Consider the following 8,141-nt stretch of genomic DNA (forward strand, 5'->3'; position numbering starts at 1 on the left):
TTCTTATCGTTTCCAATCACCAGATGGTAACGGCAATATCCTCTCTGCTTCCTTCAGCCCCCTCTCCCCCTCTCAATCACCAGAATATCCAATCACCAGATTCTATCTGCTCTCCCATCCCCAATCGCTTTTTCTTATCGTTTCCATTCACCAGAATTTCCAATCACCAGATTCTCTCTCTCCGCTTACCCCTCCCCCTTACACCCACCCTAAACTCCATAAATGTATGGCTATATTTTCTAATATCTAATCACCAGATTCTCTCTGCTCTTCCCGTTCTCCAGAATTAGTTTTTCCTAACACAGTTTTTTTGGAGAATGGATTTCACCCCCTCTTTACCCCTCCCCATTCGCCAGAATCTGAATTCCCCGCGCTACCTCATTAAGCAGATTATAATCGCTATATTCTCTCTGCACGCCCCCTCTTTACTCATCCCCCTGATCACCAGAATTTGTTATCACTACCATTCACTATAATTTATCGCTATTTCACCCCTCCCCTATCGTTACCCATAATTTCTTAAGCGCTGCTAATTTCTATAATTCCTGAACTCTAAAATATCCACCATCGCTCCCAATAGCTAGAAATCGGTTTTTCCACCATTCGCTATAAATCGCAGCAGTTTGCCAGAATTAGTTTTACCTCACCGAAATACTTCATGTGCCCAAAATTGGACCGCAAATTGTTTCTTTTTAGGGGAATCTCAATGGGAGTTTAACATTACATTAAAGCTAAAGGGTCCAGTTTGGGGTACTTTTTTCCGAAATGGGGTACATAGGGCGAAAATGGTGACTTTGGTCGTTTATAGGGTACATTTTGAACCATTTTTGGGTACATCAGAATTGCAGTTGGAAAAACGAAGAGCCGTAATTTTTTCCACCCATCCCCAAACTCCATAAATTTATCGATATAATTCCGAAACTCTATAATTTCTTTATCGCTTCCCAACCCCTTAATTTCTAATCTATAGGCAATAAAAACAAGTTTTTTAAATTTAATTAATTTTTATTTTAGAAGTTTGTTTACATGATTACGTAAAATTGGTTCTACGACTAATTCGACATTATATATAATCCGTTTAAATCGTAATTTATCTATATAATTGTAATTAATTCTAAATGTATATATACAATTTCATTTAAAGGGTTGAAACGAACTACCTTCTGCAACTTGTATAAATAATTTAATTTAAAGTTCTAACTTACGTATTTGTAGTGTCTAACAGCAGTATCGTCTGACATACGAGGGACAGTCACAAACGTCTTCTTCAGTTACAGGTGATAAGCTTTTATCGATGACAGTATTTGCTTTTGGCGTAGATGGACTGTCCCATTCTTGCGAGAGATACTTTTTTTCCGAGGGTGAATTATCCCTTGACGGACAGCGTGGGAAGGAAATGGCGTGTTCAAGTTCTGGTACGTCTCCTTATTCCCAGTTTCCTAAGACTCCATGGCACTTGTAACCTCGTACATCATCGCCACGTTGAATATAGTAGAATCCAGCCTTCGCTAGTTTATCTTTAGTGGCGTGCGGGTTTTTCCAGTGACGAAACGTTTCAAGTCGATACGTTTAGAGGATAGCGCCGCCGATCAAACGCCGCCGCCGCCGATTATTTAGATAACGCCGAAACGCCGCCGCCGATAAATTTTCATTTCGCCGCCGAATTAATTTTCATTATTAAAGTATAATAATTACGTTTTGAGATCTAAACTACATAGATTTTTCTTTTGGTAGTGCTAGGCGTTATAAAATTAAAAATAATTAATAATTTCCAAAAGATCTGGCACCACTGCACCGCGCGCAACAAGATTTTCTGCAGCAAATAGCTGGGATAGGAGAGAGAGAAACGAAAACGGCTTTGGAGTTGCCTCGTCTCGTATTTTGTAATAAGTACAGAAACGTATCAGCTGCGTTGGCTGCATTCAGCAATAACTATTCTATTACATTTTAAAAATTCCCTTGATTTTTGATTTCTAGTAATGGTGTTCTTCTATTTGCAGAAATAGTGGTTTTTGGTTTGTATAAATAGTGGTTTTATTTTTAGAAGTATTGGTTTTGAAATTTCTAGTAATAGTGTTCTTCGATTTGCAGAAATAGTGGTTTTGGTTTGTAGAAGTAGTGGTTTTTGAAATAATTTGTGATAATAGACTTAAATGCGCGGGGAAAAACTGGATTTGGGGGGATGAAATTTATGCGGTAGAGGGCTGGCTCGTTGGTTGTCTGTACGATAATGGCGACGCCCAGCAAAATTTTCTAAAAAGAGTGTATAGGGGCTCGTGACGTACCGATTCTCACGTGACTCGTTCATTTTTCTGTGCGCGCGCACGTTTAATAAGATAACTAAACTTTGAGAAATGGGTTTTTTCACGTAGAATTTCATAGTACCAAAAATTCTCGATAAGGGCTCGTGACGTACCGATTCTCACGTGACTCGTTCATTTTTCTGTGCGCGCGCACGTTTAATAAGATAACTGAACTTTGAGCAATGGGTTTTTTTCCACACGATAATAGGTTCAGAAAAGTCTCGTTAGAGGTCCTCCTCCTGATAAACCATCAGTGGGGGGTTTTTTCCACTGGTACTTAAGATATGACGTCAGTGTAGTCATGGGAATCAATTCTTAGATGCAGTTTTCGTTATCTCAATAAAGAGTCTTCTCTACACGTCACTTAGCGTTCTTTCTTTCAGTCATAGGGAATAGTCATTGAAGGTCACGCAGTTTTTGCTCCGTTTTCAGCCGTTCGTGCTCTCTATTTTACGGCATAGGCTTACCGACCGTCGAAGAGAAAAAAAAGTAAGTTTCTATTTTTTAGGCGATCTTTTATATATTAGACAGAAATATAGGCCTAAATTAGGTCGTGTAGGGGTAAGTTACTATATTTTAAACAATTTTCCAAACAATTTGCATATTGAAAAAGCGTTTATATTGAGAATTTTAGCGCAGAAATTTAACCATATTGAGAAAATTTGATTTAGCAGGCTTAGTGATAAATTTAGGTTTAGCATGTAGGCTTAGTGAATGTACGATGTTACAAGTGCCATGGATTCTTAGGAAACTGGGAATCAGGAGACGTACCAGAACTTGAACACGCCATTTCCTTCCCACGCTGTCCGTCAAGGGATAATTCACCCTCGGAAAAAAAGTATCTCTCGCAAGAATGGGACATTCCACCTACGCAAAAAGCAACTACTGTCATCCATAAAAGCTTCTCACATGTACCTGAAGAAGACGACGTTTGTCACTGTCCCTCGTATGTCAGACGATACTGCTGTTAGACACTACAAATACGTAAGTTAGAACTTTAAATTAAATTATTTATACAAGTTGCAGAAGGTAGTTCGTTTCAACCCTTTAAATGAAATTGTATATATCCATTTCGAATTAATTACAAATATATAGATAAATTACGATTTAAACGGATTATATATAATGTCGAATTAGTCGTAGAACCAATTTTACGTAATCATGTAAACAAACTTCTAAAATAAAAATTAATTAAATTTAAAAAACTTGTTTTTATTGCCTATAGATTAGAAATTATAGAGTTTCGGAATTATATCGATAAATTTATGGAGTTTGGGGATGGGTGGAAAAAATTACGGCTCTTCGTTTTTCCAACTGCAATTCTGATGTACCCAAAAATGGACCAAATGTACCCTATACACGACCAAAGTCACCATTTTCGGCCCTAAGGAAACCCCATTTCGGACCAAAAGTATCCCAAACTGGACCTTTTAGCTTTAATTTAATGTTAAACTTCCATAGAGATTCCCCTAAAAAGAAACAATTTGCAGTCCAACTTTGGGTACATGAAGTATTTCGGTGAGGTAAAACTAATTCTGGCAAACTGCTGCGATTTATAGCGAATGGTGGAAAAACCGATTTCTAGCTATTGGGAGCGATGGTGGATATTTTAGAGTTCAGGAATTATAGAAATTAGCAGCGCTTAAGAAATTATGGGTAACGAGAGGGGAGGGGTGAAATAGCGATAAATTATAGTGAATGGTAGTGATAACAAATTCTGGTGATCAGGGGGAGGAGTAAAGAGGGGGCGTGCAGAGAGAATATAGCGATTATAATCTGGTTAATGAGGTAGCGCGGGGAATTCAGATTCTGGAGAATGAAAAATTCTGGCGAATGGGGAGGGGTGAAATCCATTCTCCAAAAAACACTGTTAGGAAAAACTAATTCTGGAGAACAGGAAGAGCAGAGAGAATCTGGTGATTAGTTATTCTGGTGATTAGATATTAGAAAATATAGCCATAAATTTATGGAGTTTAGGCTGGGTGTAAGGGGGAGGGGTAAGCAGAGAGAGAGAATCTGGTGATTGGAAATTCTGGTGAATGGAAACGATAAGAAAAGGCGATTGGGGATGGAAGAGCAGATAGAATCTGGTGATTGGATATTCTGGTGATTGAGAGGGGGAGAGGGGGCTGAAGGAAGCAGAGAGGATCTTGCCGTTACCATCTGGTGATTGGAAGCGATAAGAAAAAGCGATTGGGGAGGGGAGAGCAGATAGAATCTGGTGATTGGAAATCCTGGTGATCGAGAGGGGGGTAAAGGGGGGAGAGAGGATCTTGCTGTTACCATCTGGTGATTGGAATAAGATATCAGACTGAATATTCCAATCACCAGACGAAAACACTACTCTCTAGCTATGTTTGGTATTTTGCCATAAGTGAAGAATCCCCGAGTTAATTAATCCCTGGTGATATTTTAGTTATCAAATACGGTTAAACTATATTTTTTACACAGTTACAGGACACAAAGGGAACCGGCGGAGTGTCATAACTTACCGAATTGGTAATTTTTTTTATTGAAATTTGGGGTTCGAGGGTAATTACAATTTTCAGAGGTTATTCAATAGTGTATGGTGAAACTGTTGTTCGCGATATTTAATACGATGGGATCATAGTTGGAAATAGATCCCCAATTGATATTTGGTCAACAGGGACCATACCTTGAAACCCTGTAATGATTGGACACATTTATCATACGTTGTTGGCGTCATCTACCGCTAGCGGTAAGAACAATATAAACGGGTGGAGTAATCTATCGCTAGTGGTGAGAAACAAAATCACCTGCACGAACAAAGTTTAAGCAGACGATACTTCAAAAATATATTATTTTTATGAAAAGTAGATAACCCCACCATAAAGTTAAATGTGAGCCTCGTACATTTCTAGAAAGTGGTTCCCGAGACCCATAGCCATAGCGAATATTATTTGTGGTTCTTAAGTATGGGAATTAGATTTTTTACACTGTGCCCCCCCCCCTTCAAAGGGGGATACCCTAGACTTCTGCTGATATTAAAATTAATATTTAGTTAAAAATCTTAATTACATACGTCACTGTTATTCAAAAACTTTTAAAATGTTTGTACTCGGGGCCGAAATTACCAAAAGCAACATCAGGCACGGTACCTAGGGCATACGAGACAAGTGTTAACAATACCACTTCTCACTCTAGTAGTAATTTAAAATGAATATTATCCATAAACCATTTGTACCTTTTCAGCTCTAGCTATTGCCTGCCGAAGCAAAGCTGACTATGAAGGTCTAAAAGAATTAAAAATTTTAAATTTACCTTCTTGGCGCTCTATTGAAAGAAAAACGTCTAAAAACTTAGATAAACCAGGAGTCAATTATGATTATGATTTATTTAGAAGAGAATCGGTTGCTTTGTATGGAACAGCCGGAACCATGATTTAGTTGGACTAGCAATGCCAGTTGAAGAGTACAGCTATTTAGAAGATTTATATAATGAAGTGAACATTGATAAAAACATTTCAAAGGCGAATTATATGCTTCAGTTTTTGTGGCGTGACCTGACAGCTAATTATGATATAATTGGTCCTTATTTATCAACTGCTTCAACTGCTGACTCACATTTTACTTATGCTTGCCTTAATCAAGTGTTAACAGCCTTTCAGTTTCGCCTCGCAGCAAGAGGAGCCGGGTTCGATCCCAGCTTGTGGCACTGGGTGAAAACTCGGAACTACTCCTTCTGCTTTGAGTTTGCAAGTTCTCTCCCCACTGATTTAAGGGGTTTTCCCCCGAGATCTTCGGTTTCCCCTTCCATAAAAACTTGTTGAGGTTAACGGTAATAGTTAGTGTAGGGAGCTGTTGGCTCGAACGCGTGGCATGCAGGGCTTGCCACCACCCTCCTACGCATTGTAACCCGGCCACTTGAATTAATGGCTTCAAAAGTCGCTTGACGACTTAGGCCTAAGGTGGTGCCTTGGGTATTAGCCTAGCTGATTATTATTATTATTATTTAACGTCTCTGCAGTAATTTATGATGGTGCGAGTGCTAATGTTTCCGTTATAAGACAAACGGTTGGACTACATGAAACTTTCAGTCACAAAAAAAGGTGATGAAATTGGTTTCGAATTTGAACCCAAATTTCCTAATCCTTATCGAATTGGAAGGTGCATCCACTGGATTATCTGTCCGTCGCACCAGGTTTGTAATTTTGTTAGTTACCTTTTGTGTTATATTATTGGTGCCACTAACTTACGAGGAGACTACCCGAGGTGATAATCACCGATTTTGTTGAAACTAGGTGGGTACGTAGACCTTATGGTAACAAGAAATTTCACAAAGGGAAAAGTTGAAATGGGCATTAGTTTTGCCATGGCAACCAAAAATGTTTTTGACAACACGGTATGTATATTTTCTCATTGAAAATGACATGGGAATCTGAGCACTTCTAAAAAATAATAATAATAATTATAATTAAAATTATTAATTTTGATCAAATTCAAACAACTAAATTCCATTTTATTAATTTTGATTAAATTCATTTATTACCGTCGATTTGGCGATTAGTTGGTATATACAACTTTTTATTTTTATATTTCGCTTTTCTCCATTTTTACCAATTCTGATCAAATTGACCAAAATTCATCAAAATATCATAAAATTAATTTAATTTGTCAATTTTGATCTATTTTTTTGGTTTTGAAAATTTTCACAGGGGACCATAAGGTCTACATACCCACCTAGTGTAAAAAAAATCGGTGATTATCACCTCGGGTAGTCTGCTCGTTAGTCGTATAATTTGTAGTTGAAAAACCAAATGAATGCATTATTTTCCTCTGATACCCAGAGGTCCAAGAACTTTCTTAACGAAGATGGTTCAGTTAAATGGAAGCAAATTGCGAATTTAAAAGAACGAGATAATAAGAGACGAAAAATGGGAATTCCTAGGCTTGTTCCAAAGCTCTTGAAAAGTTACGTGGACCGAGATAATTGGTCAAAACCTAATGTCAAACCAGCTAGAATTTTACAGGTATGAAGCTTGTATAATTGTCTAAATTAAACAAACCTATACAATTTTATTTCAATTTTTTTAGCAAAATGATGTTATGTCTGCCATTTATGAATATGCAAACCCAGAAACAGAGCCACCGAGTAAAAGGCCAGCTTACCATATTTCAGATGATAAGGCAGAAGCAATGGCAACATACAAGTATTTAAAAGCATGCCATTTACTCTTTGAAAAGGGCATGCTCTCCAAAGAAAAGGTTGAAAAATTAACAAGCTCTGTAATTAACAACCTTGAACTAAGACTTAAAATATTTCTCAGACTGGTTGAAGTATTTAATTGGTAAAACTTTTTGGCATACTAATTTACATAAATAGTGTCATCCCGGAGTCCTGTACATCCTTTTGATTTCATTTTGATTCTTTCTTTTTCCTCTTCATCTCTTGCTGTTATGAATTCATTAGATGAGGCATGCATAAACTTTTTCTGAATTTCCGTGAGAAATGGCAAAGCCAGCTCTTCACTCAACTCCCCATAAACACAATCAAGAAAAATTTCCTTTAAATCTTCAGAATGCTTCTGTATTTCAACACTAAGAACCTTGAAACAAAATTTCAATAATTTTAACAGTCATGAATAGCAGTGTTCCGAAGTGGTAAATGTCAGTTGTCAAATAATGTGGCCAAAAGTGGTAAATACCAACATGGCGAATAATACTTTTACTGATTAATATGCCAAATAACAAATTTTAATAAAAAACATACCAAAGAAAAAATATATTTGTGCTATTTTAGACAAATATACCGGATTAGTTGCCAGGTTGTTTCTTTTGGTTATTTTTCAACGATTTTCTTTATTTTGGCTTATTTAAA

This window comes from Leiobunum rupestre, chromosome 7 (assembly GCF_980474605.1).
Source record: "Leiobunum rupestre chromosome 7, qqLeiRupe1.1.hap1, whole genome shotgun sequence".
In the NCBI taxonomy this organism is placed as follows: Eukaryota; Metazoa; Arthropoda; class Arachnida; order Opiliones; family Sclerosomatidae; genus Leiobunum; species Leiobunum rupestre.